Source organism: Esox lucius, chromosome 5 (genome assembly GCF_011004845.1).
Source record: "Esox lucius isolate fEsoLuc1 chromosome 5, fEsoLuc1.pri, whole genome shotgun sequence".
NCBI lineage: Eukaryota > Metazoa > Chordata > Actinopteri > Esociformes > Esocidae > Esox > Esox lucius.
Genome location: NC_047573.1, coordinates 9,522,107 through 9,538,425, shown reverse-complemented (window position 1 = coordinate 9,538,425; position 16,319 = coordinate 9,522,107). Strand labels below are relative to the sequence as shown.

The following is a 16,319-nucleotide window of genomic DNA, read 5'->3' as shown; positions in this document are numbered from 1 at the left end:
GAAGAAAAGACTTCTGAAAAACACAAATGAACTGTGAAAGCTGCCAAACTGACCTCAATTCTCTATTTAACTACAGAGATCCAGGCCAAACCACGAATAATGTATTTGCAGTTTAACTGCTGCTGTGCTATTTGATTTTGGATATCATAAGATTCTTTATTGTACATAGAGTAATACACACGTACAATTGTACAAGTGAATTTCCATAATACTGCCTATAATTCCAACACAGAAATACATCTCATGAAATGCAACAGGAAAGGTACACTTTTGACATTTTGACATATTCCACATGATAGAAAACATTACCAACCTACGCTTCAGGCTGGGTCAAAGAGCAAAACGTTTTTATTTCAGCTGGCAGAGTTGGAAGCAGGCAGAAGATCCGGGGCCGGTAAGGAAAGTTTGATGGATCGCCGGAGGTGAGAAGGTCGACGCTAAGAAGAAATGAAAGCATATCCTTCAGGCTCTGCTCAGGCTTTTGGGTCCAGACCCATATGCATGATGTTATTACTGGCTGACTAAGACACGTCCCTGATGAGAAGTCCCCCGACCACAACCTTACACAGAGAAACGGACACCACTGGTTGTATTTCGCCAAACGGTCACATAGCATAATATTAGGAAGACAAAGTTATCTCTGCGTCATATTAACCCTAAAAACCAATGGAATGTGAACATTAAAGGCCTACTCTTTAAAACCAATTGAGGCCGATTGACCACCAGTGCATTCTGTCATTACAAGGCCTTCACATATTGCATAAAAGGGTCTGTGAGTAAGATCCAGAAACAACAAAATAATTTTAAACGCATTGGCAAAACCACAACCATGTAAGCTAGGAACAAATGAGTAACATAATCGGAAAGAATGTTAGCCAACACGACGGCACTGTTTGTTTTCACCTGTGAAAACCTGCTTTCACCCGCTTCATTAGATCAGAAGTCTTTGCGGTCTCCTGAGTCTTGTCCCTCAGTTGCTTAAGGGCGATTTATGAAGATGAACCGATTAGGTGAGGGGAAAATCTAAGGGGTGTTGGCGTCGTCTCCGGGACGACCTCATGGTGGCTGTTTGGGAGGAACGGGAGCCTTTGCACCCTTACACACGTGGCCGTCTTCCTCCTCGTGTAGTGTATCGCGTTGCTGGGGCAGGGCGGCAGCGAGAGCAGCTGGGATCAGCGACACGGACGTGTCCCCTTGCAGCTTCTCCATCTTAGTTTTCTTTCTTGGCAGGGCCTAGAATCCTGCCAAGTCCCTTCCCAGAATGCAGTGGCACAGGGAGCCACTCAATCACTCTTGCCGGCTTCCCGGGAGACTGGAATGTCAACGCCAGCTACCCACCATGCCACCTGGGAAGGGACTGACTCCTTTGGTCCAGAATAAGAAGAAAAAGAGAAGGAATAAAAAGATGGAGAAGAAATTGTATTTTTCTCCCAAATGTATTGATTAAGTCCCTGTTAAATGAAGAGTAAATCCTGGTGGACTTGGGAAACTAGCTGAACAAAATGTTTGATAGTTTTTTTTATATATTTATATATATTTACAGGGGTATTAAAACTCCAGATGAAATTGCTAAATGAATGAAATGCATTACCACTTGCTGTGTTTGATGCTGATAGAGTAATATAGCAACTCTCACCAATCTACCATTATAATCCAGAACCAGGCTGCTGCTTCTTCCAAGACATTCTGAAGCATGTTCCTAGTTGTAGCACACTGACCCCTTAACATGTATCCGTTCTCCACCAGGCAGATACCTCATCTACCACAGAAATGCAAGTCTTCTGAAAAAACGGCGATTCACTGTACAAAGTTCATCTCGTCTTTGTTCAACATGTGCAGTGGGATGTATCCCAGACCTAGACACACGCATCACCTTGATCTCCACATCCTCCATCCAGCACAGCCAAGGAGAGACAACCACACTGGGTTTCATCAAGTGAAAGGGACCCCGGAGAGATCGAATGTAACAACTGCCTCCAACCCCCAGACCTCCCTCATCCCCTGTTCCGGTGCACAGCGGCCGAGAGACATTAGACACATCCTTTCTCACTCATCCACTCGCGAATCCATTCCTCCGTTTTCTACCCACTGCCGCGCCTGCTTTTCACCCTCTCGCACATCAAGTCAGAGACAGGCCGCTGAACGGGACGAGGAGGAGGAAATATGCAATGTCTTCCGCACATCCTCCCCAGACAGCAGTTGTGTTGGAAGGGGCATGCGAAGAGGAGGAGGAGAGAGCGTGCACGTCTGCGGGTGTGCGTGTGAATGGATGTGCCCTGGGGGTTGCAGAGCAGGTCTGGCCAAGCAGCCTGTAAGTAACAGGATGTGGTCAGTGAAAGTCACTGGAGCAGCCTACTCCCCCCTTGTCCGCCCGCCCGGACTTCCATCCCTCCATCCTTGTCCGCAGGGATTAGCGACTCCGGCAGGACAGATAAATCTGCTGTCTTCCATTGCATCAGTCAAAGATGGGCTCGATTAGAGAAGCCCAACATTAAATCGTCCAGGACTTCCTGCGAAAGCTCTTTCGACGGTTTATTTAGCCAACAGCAGAGTGCCGGCGCAGGCCTGGGTTCCTCTCTGTTGGTCCCATTGGCTGGTAGTGCCGACCTGCTCCTCCCTCTACCAACATGGAGGCAGAAAGGCTGCAAGAAGTTACACCCTCACAGTCCTCACATGGTGGAGCACGCGGTAGAGCACACAGTGGAGCACGCAGTGGAGCACGCGGTGGAGCACATGGTGGAGACCTCGGTAGAGCACACAGTGGAGCACGCAGTGGAGCACGCGGTGGAGGACGCGGTGGAGACCTCAGTAGAGCACACAGTGGAGCACACGGTGGAGCACACGGTGGAGCACACGGTAGAGCACACAGTGGAGACCTCAGTAGAGCACAGTGGAGCACACAGTGGAGACCTCGGTAGAGCACACAGTGGAGACCTCAGTAGAGCACAGTGGAGCACACAGTGGAGACGTCAGTAGAGCACAGTGGAGCACACAGTGGAGACCTTGGTAGAGCACACAGTGGAGACCTTGGTAGAGTACACAGTGGAGACCTCAGTAGAGCACAGTGGAGCACACAGTGGAGACGTCGGTAGAGCACAGTGGAGCACACAGTGGAGACGTCGGTAGAGCACAGTGGAGCACACAGTGGAGACCTTGGTAGAGCACACAGTGGAGACCTCAGTAGAGCACAGTGGAGCACACAGTGGAGACGTCGGTAGAGCACAGTGGAGCACACAGTGGAGACCTCAGTAGAGCACAGTGGAGCACACAGTGGAGACGTCGGTAGAGCACAGTGGAGCACACAGTGGAGACCTTGGTAGAGCACAGTGGAGACCTCGGTAGAGTACACAGTGGAGACCTCGGTAGAGCACACAGTGGAGACCTCAGTAGAGCACAGTGGAGCACATAGTGGAGACGTCGGTAGAGTACAGTGGAGCACACAGTGGAGACCTTGGTAGAGCACACAGTGGAGACCTCGGTAGAGTACACAGTGGAGACCTCGGTAGAGCACAGTGGAGCACATAGTGGAGGCCTCAATAGAGCACACGGTGGAGCACACAGTGGAGACCTCAGTAGAGCACAGTGGAGCACACAGTGGAGACGTCGGTAGAGCACAGTGGAGCACACCGTGGAGACCTCAGTAGAGTACACAGTGGAGACCTCAGTAGAGCACAGTGGAGCACATAGTGGAGGCCTCGATAGAGCACACGGTGGAGCACACAGTGAAGACCTCGGTAGAGTACACAGTGGAGCACACAGTGGAGACCTCAGTAGAGCACAGTGGAGCACACAGTGGAGACGTCGGTAGAGCACAGTGGAGCACACAGTGGAGACCTCAGTAGAGCACAGTCGAGCATACAGTGGAGACGTCGGTAGAGCACAGTGGAGCACACAGTGGATACCTCGGTAGAGCACAGTGGAGCACACAATGGAGACCTCGGTAGAGCACAATGGAGCACACGCTAGAGCACTTACCTGTGAGGGTACACCCTACGTTGGACGTTTAGGTGCGGTTTTCAGAAGGAAGAAAAAAACATTAAATATGATTTAGCCACAAGAGTCTGAACTGGCATGGACATTAAGCCTACAGTATCTCCCATCTCATAAAATACTAACACATGAAACAATGATCTTTACAATCTCTAGCAAGATCTTTACTAGCTTGCTATTTTAAGCAGTAAAAACAGTTGTCTCTGTTTTCAGTTAAGACAAACCCCCATCTAGCTCATTCTTATACACCACCGTCTTTCACAATTCCCAACACGTACAAAAAGCCTATTGAGACGGCCTACTCCAATCCAGAGACGAGTGACCCTTTGTCCAAACACAAGAGAAGGTCTGAGTGGTAGGAAGTGGTGTCGGCAGTAAGGGAGGTGGTCATCCTTCAGCATCACTGGTCTCTGAGTGCTTCACTGTCATAAAGGTGTCATGACCGCCAGACAGAAGCCTTCTGTAGAACAAAGAGCCTGGTGTTTTAGAGTAGTGGAACTGATATGCTGTCTAGTCCTGGAGATTTTTCTGAGTATACATTTGACATACAAAGATGGTTTAGTGTATTTGGATAGTTATTTGGTTTGACAGGTCATTGAGTCATTGCATGCATTCTCAGTGATATACTGAATGAATCATTGGGAATTCATTAAGCTACTTGGCAGTAGAGATGATTATAATAAGGCCATTTCTGTCAGCGTGAGGATGGGTGATTAGACGAAATGATTCTTTAATAACTGTGTATTGACTAATACAGGTTTCTGTTGCATCATGCTGATGGCAGAGTCAGGATTTGGTGCAGTTGGTGTCCGTCCATTGACCTATCCTGGTATCTGTGATACATTTTGGCGGAATAGTGGTGTGGAGAATGTTTTCCCGACACACTGTACCAACAGCTGAGTACCACACTGTATCTAACCAGAATTTCTTCCCAGTCTCAGCACTTAATGGTACCTTTAACACATGGTACCTTCATCACTTAATGGTACCTTCATTATATGGTACCTTCATCACATGGTACCTTCATCACATGGTACCTTCATCACATGGTACCTTCATCACATGGTCCCTTCTAATTGCCTGCACAAACCTCAGACATCAACCCATTAGGGCATCTTTGTTAAGAAATGGAATGAGCTGTTTGCCGCATGTAGGCAATGTGTCCAATCGTCAGCAACTACATGATGCCATTGTGTCAGAACAGCCCAACATGCTGTGAAACGTTTATAGTAGAAATCAAACCCCAAAAAATCTTCAGGCTGTTCTGGATCCAAACCAATACTAGGTGTACCTAATCAACCAGCCATGGACTTTACATTCACTTGGAAATGTCATAAAGTTTCAATTTACATATTATAGCAGATGTTGTTGGCAGGCCTAGCAAAATCCTTGTCTCGAGTCAACAAATATTTATCTTAAAAGTTACAAGTTACTTAAAAGTTTGGATTAGAATTAGGGTTACATTATTCATATTTATTTGTTAAGGGAGAAGTAAATGTGGCGAATGCTTAAGGCTCTCTGTTCCACTGGATTCAGTCACAGTTCAGCTATGGGAACCCTTGGGATATGGGAAAAAGCTTTTATGCATGAATGCCTGTTTTGAAAAGGCAGTACAGAACATTTAATAAATAAATAATTAAAGTTACTTTCTGTGAATTTGATGTTTTAGTGGTTCATACAACCCCAGCCTTGAGGTGTTTCCATGAGGTCATGACCTCTGGAATTACAGATTTGGGGACAGTGAAGCTGCTTGTCCCAGTTTTACTTAAGACACTTCAAGCCCAATATTTATGAAATTCTGTAATTAGGTCAAGGTACAAGGGACCAATTTACCTCAAAGACTACTTGTAAGAGGGCACGTTTTGTCAGTACTCACATGACGCCCAGTAAGTTATAAAAACAAAACCCCAACTTTTTGCGGCAGGAACAATGCCGTTTACATCCCACACAAGCTAACGTCAAGATGGCACTCGGCAAACTGCATACGTACAGTGGATATAAAAAGTCTACAGACCCCTGTTAAAATTCCAGGTTCTTGTGATGTAAAAGATTGAGACAAAGATAAATCATGTCAGAACTTTTTCCACCTTAAATTTGACCTATAACGTGAACAATTCAATTGAAAAACAAATTGAAATCTTTGAAAAAAAATTATAAAAGACAAATAACTCACAACAAACTGGTTGCATATGTGGGCACACCCTTGAACTAATACTTTGTTAAAACACCTTTTGATTTTATTACACAGCACTTTTTGGTTAGGAGTCTATTTGCATGGCACATCTTGACGAAATTGCCTTGTACTGTTCATAATTCCATCCACCCTGACTAAGGCCCCAGTTCCAGCTGAAGAAAAACAGCCCCAAAGCATGTTGTTGCCACCACCATGCTTTACAGTGGGTATGGTGTTCTTTGGGTGATGTGCAGTGTTGTTTTTGCACCAAACATACTTTTTGGAATCATGGTCAAAAAGTTAAACCTTGGTTTCATCAGACCATAACACATTTTCCCATGTGCTTTTGGGAGACTTGATGTTTGTTTTTGCAAACTTCAGCCGGGCTTGGATGTTTTTCTTTGTAAGAAAAGGCTTCCGTCTTGCCACCCTACCCCATAGCCCATTCATATGAAGAGAGATTGTTGTCAAATGTAGCACACAGCCAGTACTTGCCAGAAATTCCTGCAGTCCCTTTAATGTTGTTGTAGGCCTATTGGAAGCCTCCCTGACCAGTTTTATTCTTGTCTTTTCATCAATTTTGGAGGGACGTCCAGTTCTTGGTAATGTCTCTGTTGTGCCATATTTTCTCCAATTGATGATGCCTGTCTTCACTGTGTTCCATGGTATATCTAATGCTTTGGAAATTCTTTTGTACCCTTCTCCTGACTGATATATTTCAACAATGAGATCCCTCGGATGCTTTAGAAGCTCTCTGCGGACCATGGTTTTTGCTCTGAGATGCAACTAAGAAAATGTCAGGAAAATCCTAATAGAACAGCTGAACTTTATTTGTGATTAATCAGAGTCACTTTAAATTAAGGCAGGTGTGTAATGAGTTTGAATGTGATTGGTTAATTCTGAACACAGCCACATCCCCAGTTATAAGAGGGTGTACACACTTATGCAACCAGGTTATTGTAAGGTTTTTATTTTTCATTTTTCCCCCCTTGAAGTTCAGTTTGTTTTTCAATTTAATTGTTCACATTACAGGTCACATTAAAAGTTGAAAAGGTTCTGGCATGATTTATATTTGTCTCGTTCTTTTACATCACAAGAACCTAGCATCACAAGAACCTAGCATCACAAGAACCTAGGGTGTGTAGACTTTCTATATCCACTGTATATAGCTGAAGACTTGGAATGGATTATCATTGCTGTCAAGAGGAGGCCCTATTCCGTAAAGGCAACAACGGAAATGTGGCGCGCCACCCTGGGTCCTCTCAACATTATACGCATCCTTTCCGGCAGCATCGCGGTCTTGAATGAGAACTGCCCTGCGCACAACCACAAAGCCCTATAGCGGGTAGCTAAGGTGGGCTCCTCGATTGTTCCCTTAGCAAACCAAACCCCACATTCCACTATGAATTTAATTGTTCACACAGACTCACACAGGCTGTATTAAACCCAAGAAAACGAAAGAAAGCCGAGAAACAATTCTCATCTGTCGTCCCTTTCTCATTGCATTTTAAGTTTAAGGCGAGTGTTCCAGTCAACGGTGTGACTGTATCTTCACCTGGGCCAGCAAACAGAGGACGGCGTCCAGTTAACCTTGAGTGGGAACAGCAATGGCAAACGGCTGTGTCGAGCCGACGTGGAATCAGTCTATCGCTCCACATCATTCTCAAGTCCTCCATCCGTCTGTCGATCCACCCCCCCCCCCCCCTGGCTCCGGCAACTCCCATCAGACCCCCAGAGACCGGTGGCGTGACGGCCGGGCGGGGGCTTCTGGAGCTCCTGGCCCGTGTTGCTCTCCGTCCCGGCACTGTCTTTCATCAGGTCCTGTCCTCCTGCCCACAGACGGCTCAGAGGGAAAGGAAGGGGCTGCTAGTGTATAGTTTCACTGGCGGGTCCGTCTGCCGCACGTGGGAAGATGATTTCTAACACATGGAGCCCGGGGGCAGCCGAAAAAAACAATGGAGGACCTGTCGGTGTCCCAGGCACCCAGACACCCTGGCAGGACAGGGGGCTAGTGATGTCACACCCGTTTACACCACGTCTCCCTCCCTCCCTCTCTGCAATCCTTCCTCACCCTCGTCACAGGCTCCAATTAACACCTGTTTTTACACTGCACCAGCTAGAACAAGCTGTATGTTATGGTCTGGACCGAGGCCGCCTGGGCCGGCAGGATTAGAGCCCCGACCGCGTTAAGGCTACAGCTGCACCCGGGCAGCTCCCTCGCACGTCCCGAGGACACCGATCTGGCCTGTGGCGGCACCTCCCACCCACCGAAAACCAGCCCCGAACACTGACCGGCAGCCATGGGCGGTGGATACGTTAGCAAGATATGATGTCCACATGATTCACACGGATTAGCCAGAGACGCAAGCCGGATTCATCAGATTCTTGGGTTGCTGTGGTCTATTGAAATGGGTGGATGTGACTCTGGCCGTTGTACAACAGTCTGTTTCCCATAGCCTCTGCGTCTTCCTTTGTAGTTCCAATAACCACAAGTCACTGCTGCTCTTCCCGCCTGTTTCTATTGTTTGATGGCAGATAACTAAGAAGCACTGGAGACAAGAGGAACACAATGCAGTAGGTTAAAAGTGGCCCATTGGCTAACGAGTTGTGCTGCTAACGAGGGTGGGGGGTGTGGGGGGGGGGGCAGAGAAAGGGAGGAACACAGGGGCAAGTCCCGGTGGTCCGCTGGGGTCCGGAGAGCCACAGCACACGCCAGACGGCGTGAGTGAGGAAAGCCATCCATCATAGTGGGGCCAAGAGAAGGACCAAACCATGACAATGTGTGTGTGTGTGTGTGTGTGTGTGTGTGGGTGCGTGTATGCGTGCATGCGTGCGTGTGTGTGTGGCCATTGTTAGGCCGGACGGGTGGTTGTATTTAACCGGGAGCCCCCCACAGCCCACGCCCTCTGGACTCAGAGAGGGACTAAAGTACTGGCGTCTCCCAAGAGGGAGGGAGACTGGTGGGAATGTTCCACCACACCTTTCCCCTATGACACACACACACACACACACACACACGGTATACAGAGCATAAACACACACTGTAAATAGAACATAGATACACACATATGTACGCTGGTTCTTCAGTGTATCCTGCACTGCCGAGAAGGGAAAGGAGAAAGTGGACTTCAACCACTTAGGCTAAGTGGGGTTTTCTTCTACTGGTAAGAGGAACGGGCTTATACACATGACAATGATATACACTGCAGACATTCTATCCCAACATTTTGGGTTTCAGGTGACTTACCTACTTCTACTTTTATCGACCGAATGTCCGAAACCTCAAGCCAAAATAACTCATTTAATCAAGAGAAACGTACACCTCAAATGATACATTTCCTTACGTAAAAAAAAAGTCTTCCAAGTTGACTAGCAGCCGTTCTGAGCCCCTGTGGGGACAGTTTGTTGTGGCAGTCAGCAGGCTATATGGACCCAACCCAAACAACCGTGGGGACACCACACTGTTTGTTTGATTGTTTACACGGTGGATCCATAAGACAGCGCCAGCTAGGAGCTCCCGGGACCATCTGTGCCACTGTGGAGGAGAGTCAATATTTACCCAACACTCTGTTACCGCTTGGCTGTTTCCTTCAGCGGGGAGTGGGGGGGGTGGGGGGGGGGGGTGGGACAACAACAGCAAAACAGGCCCTTAAACAACAAAAGGTACATTGCCGCGTCGATGGGGTAAGATCATAAAGGAACGGCACGTAGGGCAGGGTTCATGAAGACACATTCGGAATGGAGGCAGGGCCCAAAATATTTTGAATCCACTACTTCTGCTTTCATCATGCTAGCCTGGCGTTCATGACGGACAGAGATCTCACCAGTCACAGGGGACATGGTGCCGTGGAGTGCTGTGGGCACCAGCCAACGGCTTCAGTTGAGGCATTTATTAACTGTGGACATACTGGGTTTTATTTTATAATCCCGTCCCGTAAAAGTAGTGCACGTTCACAGAAACCCGCCAACACACATGACGTCTGTCAAACAGCTAGGCACAGTGGTGGATAGAAGCACCGGCATCATACGCTACATCATCATCAGCAAGCGCTCGCCGAATGTACGAATCAACACTCCAGCCCGTTCCCCGAATCTCCACATCGACCCAAAGGCAGGAAATCTAGTCTTACACAGATCACGCTCATATGCTCCTATTTGCCTCTCTGTCTGGCTGTGGCAAGGGGTGGTGGGGGAGTGGGGGTTTGTGGCTAGCCCCAGCGTCCAGAAGTGTTGGGGCTCCCTGGCTGTAAACCAACTCCTGCCAGGCTATCAACTTTCAGGCCCCTGGCCCCTGGGACCCCTGAGTTATTACAGGGCAGCACAACACAACCCAGAGGGGCTGTACCACAGTCCTGACCCAGGACCGGCCGGCTGGGGGGTTCCGCTGCAGGTGTCAGGGCCTTTCTTCTCCGCCCTCCTGTCAATCCTCCTTGTTTTTGACGAGCACTGTAATCCGCCGACCCTAGACCTGTCCCGACCACCCCCGCCCACTCCTCTTCCCCCGTTCCCTCTCTCTCACACCCTGGGTCCAGCGCACGCAGGCAGCTCCAGATTGTTCTCATTTTGGCCCGGAGACATCGGGGTCCATGTACCACACAGACCTAAACCAGACCAATGTCCCTTCATGTCCCTCTCTCTCTCTCCCTCTCTCTCTCCCTCTCTCTCCTCTCTCCCTCCCATGTGCCTCTCTCCTTTACCTCTCTCTCACTGTCACGTCCCTGTCTCCCATGTCCGTCTCGCCATCTCCCCCTTCCTCTCTCTCTCTCTCTCTCTCTCTCTCTCTCTCTCTCTCTCTCTCTCTCTCCCCCCAGTCTCTCTCTCCTCTCTTGCTCTCCATTTCCCTCTGTACATTTTACAAGTCCAAGCAGCTGGGCTCGCCCACTAAATCCCCTGGGATTTGGGATTGTTAAAAAGATAAAGCTCTGAGGTAAGTGACAGAGGGAAAGTTTGGAGGGCTCAACACCAAAGACACATTCAAGCTTGGGCTGGGGAGGGGGGTTCTGTGGGTAGTGATACTTGTTCCCACCTTGTCTGCTCGGATCCGTCTTCTCCTAAGGGTCTGAGTGTAGAGGCTGTCTTGGACAGATTGTGGTTAGAAGCCTGATGATGGAACAGTTTACTATACTTCATGGCACTAGGTCATTTTAATAATTGTATGTTTTTTGTGTGTTACTTTTTCTTGTGCAGTACCATGTTCACTACAGGGTCCACAAACTCATTTTCTGCATTGCCCTCCAAGTGAGGTGTATTTTCATCGGTCAGACACTTCAAGGGTAGAGAGTAAAACATGTCTAATTAAGAGTTCGTTTTTAGTAGCCAGAACATATAATTATTTATTATTATTATTTAATAGCTAAATAATAATTAATTCTGCAGCTTTTCTTCTTAAAATACCCCAAAAATAAGTATGGTTAAATGAACAAGCTGAGCAAACATCTTAAATTTGATCAAAGTGTGTTATATGGTTGAATGTGGTTGGAACACATTCACATGTTTACAGTGCATTGACAACTCAATTAAAACACATTTTACTCTGAAAATCTATCATTTCCAAATCAACTCCAGTTCAGGGCAGCAGTTCCGCAGTGTCACTGTAAGAATGACCATGTTGTTTTCACTGTAATGGCTATACCAGCTAACCAAAATAAATCACCACTACCTCCAGTCAAACAACCTTGAACTCTCAGCCCTGATTGAATATTTACCTTACACTAATCCAGCTATGTTTTCTGTCATCTCTCAACCTTGATGCTGGATGGAAGCCGAACAGCACCAGACACACATGACACAGAGGACCTGGCGGGAAGCAGAAGTGAGTCTGTTGCTCAACACTCACCCACACCTCATCGTGACCTTTTGTGAAAACCAGTAGACACTGAGGAAACCTGATCGGCAAGCGAAAACAAGGATGAAGTCAGATCTTTATTTAAGGGAGCCAGGCCGCAAGAACTGTGATATCCAGAGGAGAGAGGAGGTAGAAGAGGGGGGGGGGGGGGGGGGGGTCTGGGTGAGTTTTTTTTTTTCTCGGTTGTTTTCTGAACGCTTGCCAGGAAAGTTTAATGGCTGTGGAATTTGGACAGGAAAAAAGCAGAGCTGCTGGAAGTTTCAGAGGAAGCTGGGATATGTGCCTCACGCAGGCAGCACCTCTGTTTGTGTTCACCTCTCCTGGGTTGGACGTATGGCTGGAGCGGAGAGAAAGACAGACAGAGAACGAAAGAGAGGGAGAGGAAAAGCGTCAAAGCAGCTTTTCCACTAAACAGCTCGGGTCCTTGAGGGACACCCCGCAGAAAGACAAGCCACACTCAGCCAACCCCACAAAAACCTGGAGACACACAACAAGGATGGGGGCTAAGGGTCAGACAGACACACAAATGCGCACACACACACACACATACATATATATGAACACACACACACACACACACTTATGTGAACACAGAGAAATCTCCATTGTCCAAGCCATGCACGAGGACACATCCAGATGCTTACAGAGAGACAGGGAGACCAAGGCAGAGACACTTTCTGTCATTCTCTTTCGCTGTCTCTCTCCCACAAAGCACAGCTTCACATAGAGCTTCGCCCCAGCTGTTTCTCAGTCTACTGTCAGAGAGTGGCTCCTCTCCTCTGGCGGGTTCCCAGGGTGGGAGAGGAAGATGATACAGTGATGAGGGTAAATATGGCCCCCCAGAACCCCCATATCAGCGCTCTGCCCACATCTACCCAAGTCTCACAGCCACGTCTGCACCTCTGCCTGCTCCCCATCCTTCACCCCACACCTCCAACCAGCCAGGGGCCCCCGGGGCAAGGCAGATGGGACCACGGGCAGACAGACTGGAGAGGCCCCCAACAGACTGGAGAGGGCTCCAGCCAACCACGGGACAAAAGGCCCCTACTGATGGAGACCTTCATATCCATTACACACGAAACCAAGAAAACACACATACACACACACACACAGGCACCTAGGCAAATACACCCACACTCCTTCACCACATGCCATGCCTGGGGTCCATTAGGGAATCCCCACACACTCCGACCGCGTCCCTCCCCCAAACCCACACTGATCTCCCCGGGACCCCCACAGGCGCCTCTACGCACTCAGATGTTTTCAAAAACACGAATAGTCCGAAATTCAGAGGAGCTCAAGACAATCAAAAGGTTGACAACCCATGAACGTGAGTACTTTAGCAAACAACCCCAAGGCAGGATTGGTAACTGTAAAAGTCACAGAAGTTAACAGATGTGTAGCGCTAAAGCAGAAGTACAGGTGACTCTAACCCACTGTTTAAGTGTTTGACAACCCACTTCTCTACTTCTCTTCCAAAACAGTAGTTCTCGGGGTGTCAGGTCTGACACTTTGACCCTTGAAAACAAACAGACGCAGAAAAGGAAATGCCTGTGGACAAATGGGCCAAATATAAAGTGACTGCCCTGGCACTCGTGGCTTCACCTGTGAAAAAGAGAAGTACTGGAGCGTTAAATTTAGTTCCGGCCCGTAACCGGGGAAACCCCCTGCTGATAATTGAGCACAACGTTTGTCACCGGAGAGACGCATGAGAAACAAACTTTTTGCACCTTAGTCTGCTTTAAGCAAATAAACCGCATTTTAATTGAAATCAATGTAAACAAATGCAAAACCAGATTTTTTTATGAGAAAGATTTTGGTACGCAAGTAATCATATCAATATTGTCGGAAACACTTGTTCCCATGTGGGCATAATGACAGAACCTTTTTCTGTAAGGTTTCATGAGATTGGACAACACATTAGAAGGTATCTTAGACAATTCCTTCATACAAAATCTTCCCAGATTGTTGTGTTCTTTGTCTGCACTTTTGGACTGCCCTCTTTAATTCGACCTACATGTTTTAAATTGTGTCTAATGTATATTTTGTGGTCAATCAACCACCTCTTTGTGTATTTTAATGTTTGCTTGGTGCATCGTTTTAGCCAAGTGTGACAAGTACCAACTTTAACACAACACCAGTCCAAATTATAACAGGAATCTTATGAGCCCAATACCGGCATGCTCAATAAACAGTACCACAGTGAGTGTTTGGGTAAAATTGCTATTACAGAAACGTTTATTTCTGGAAGATTGGAAGTATCTGAATGAATTGAAATTAATAATAAAATAACGGAGGCCTGGATAAAAGAAAGCATGCACCACAGGTCAGAACAATTGTGGCCAATATTTTATATGGTTGCCTGCAGGCAACCATATATAACACATATCACACCCCAAAAATAACACTCCAGAAACGTCCAGTGGAAACACGAGTCACGAGTGAACGCCACAAAACACTGTGTGTGTGAACTCCGCTACACCAACCCGCATCTGTTTCCCAGTGACCGCCCCCCCAGCCGTGATACAAGGGGATACTCACACTGTGGTCTGTACTATAGGTTGATTAACAGCTTGCGGGTGCGACAAATCTCAGAAACGTACGTTTTCCTGTAGGTCTGTACAGAAATGAGTACATCAATCGCTTTAACAGAGGTGGAAGGGGACTAGCAGGTGAATAGTTCCAAGCAATTACCTGCACATAACGTGACTACTTCCTTATGTTCTGGTGGTTACCCCCTGATGCTGCTGGGTCCTAATGTCCCACCCGCTACACAAGTTTCGTCCTACTGCCGGTGGCAACCAGGTTTTTTCCACAAATTTGTGTTTGTGATGTCAACGCCGGAATGCTGTGCCTCTCTCGTGATTTGAACTCGCAAGCATTGTGGTCTGAGTTGGTGGTGTTGACATGCAGATGCAACTACTTCCTTTAAAGCTACCCAGCGAGTATCATTGCACCTAGCGTTCGTACTGAACATACTGTACTATAGCATTTTATTGCAACAACTTCATTTGTTCATGTTAGCACAAATCTGGTGTCCCTGAATCACACAAAAAAGCACGTAATATGTGTTGTAAATGTATGCATTTTAGCACAAGTCAGGTGTACCTGAAATGCAAAAATGCACAAAATCTTCTACATTACTATTCTGTAGGTTTTTGTGCAAATTCACTCTGGAAACTGTGTTGAGTATAAGTCCTGATTCTTGATAAACGTTCATGACACTACTAGTTTTAGGGGGCCCAAGCCCATGGAAGCAAAATAGCCCCTAACATCAAACTTAACCACTATTATTTACAGCATGAGTAACTTTTCTGCACACCCTTCTGTTTTTTGACGCCAAGCCTGCAACAGCCAAGGTACAATGAGATCAATCATAAACGGGGGTTGAATTTCACTGATTTGGCCTTGTTTTTTGGCTTGCAAGGGGCCCAAAACAGAAAACAGTTACAGTCACTTCCTATTCTAGATACCTTTAAACAATCTAAAAAGGTCCTCAACTGGAATTTCCCACAAATGACTAGAGGGAAACTCATCCTCGAGCTCTGATCTGTCCTGTATGCTGACCTCTGTGAAACCTAGTAGGGGAAATTTCCTTTCATAAAAATGAATTTTCAGCAGTTATACTTAACAGGCAAACATAAATAATGAAAGTCAACCTTGAGTGTGCTATGTTCAACTCTTGTCATTTATCAGTACTTCAGGTTTCCGGTTAACACAATATTCCAGGTTCTATGACCAAACTGCTGGTCAGTTCCCACCTACAACATGACTACAAACACTAGATTATCTTCACCCGCTGGTGTGCAAACTGTTGCAAAATTGGTTTCACTTGGGGAATCTCATTTCATGGCCATATCTGTGGGACATGTTTAACAATCATACTGTACGCTGTTTGGACATGTGTGTGGACATGTGTGTGGACATGTGTGTGGACATGTGTGTGAACATGTGTGTGGCTACATGCTACATGATATGTGTGTACTCTTGTATGCACATTACAGTTCCGCAGTTTGTGTGTGTGTGTGTGTGTGTGTGTGTGCGGCGGGGCAGGCAGGGTGGAATATTGCTTTCGGGGGGAGTAGAGGAGGACGGGGGGGGGCTGTTTACTCAGCTGTGGGGCTCCCCAGGTCCAGCTAGGGGAAAGAGGATGTGTTCAGGGCCTCATTAATCATGGCTGCTTCGGAAGAGATAAACAGCCTGGCCCAGCAGGGATGCTGCCTGCCTCATCATGAGGGGATGGGACAGAGGGGTTGGGGGATCAGGGCGAGGACGGGGGGGCCTGGGGTGGGGCCGTGGGGTTTGGAGGGG

The 16,319-nt window shown here is 47.4% G+C and overlaps 1 long non-coding RNA gene across 2 annotated transcripts; it reads right to left on the bottom strand.

The window, feature by feature from the left end:
• Positions 1 to 209: 209 nt before the first annotated feature.
• Positions 210 to 14,814, bottom strand: LOC105007478. Of its 2 annotated transcripts, XR_827553.3 has the most exons (5): positions 14,703 to 14,814; positions 14,550 to 14,625; positions 4,269 to 4,450; positions 3,976 to 3,990; positions 210 to 437 (listed from the first exon to the last, which is right to left on the bottom strand). It is a non-coding gene; the product is annotated as an uncharacterized LOC105007478 (long non-coding RNA). The 2 variants fall into 2 exon arrangements; XR_827552.2 differs by lacking the exon at positions 14,703 to 14,814 and having other exon boundaries at positions 14,550 to 14,684.
• Positions 14,815 to 16,319: the final 1,505 nt, after the last annotated feature.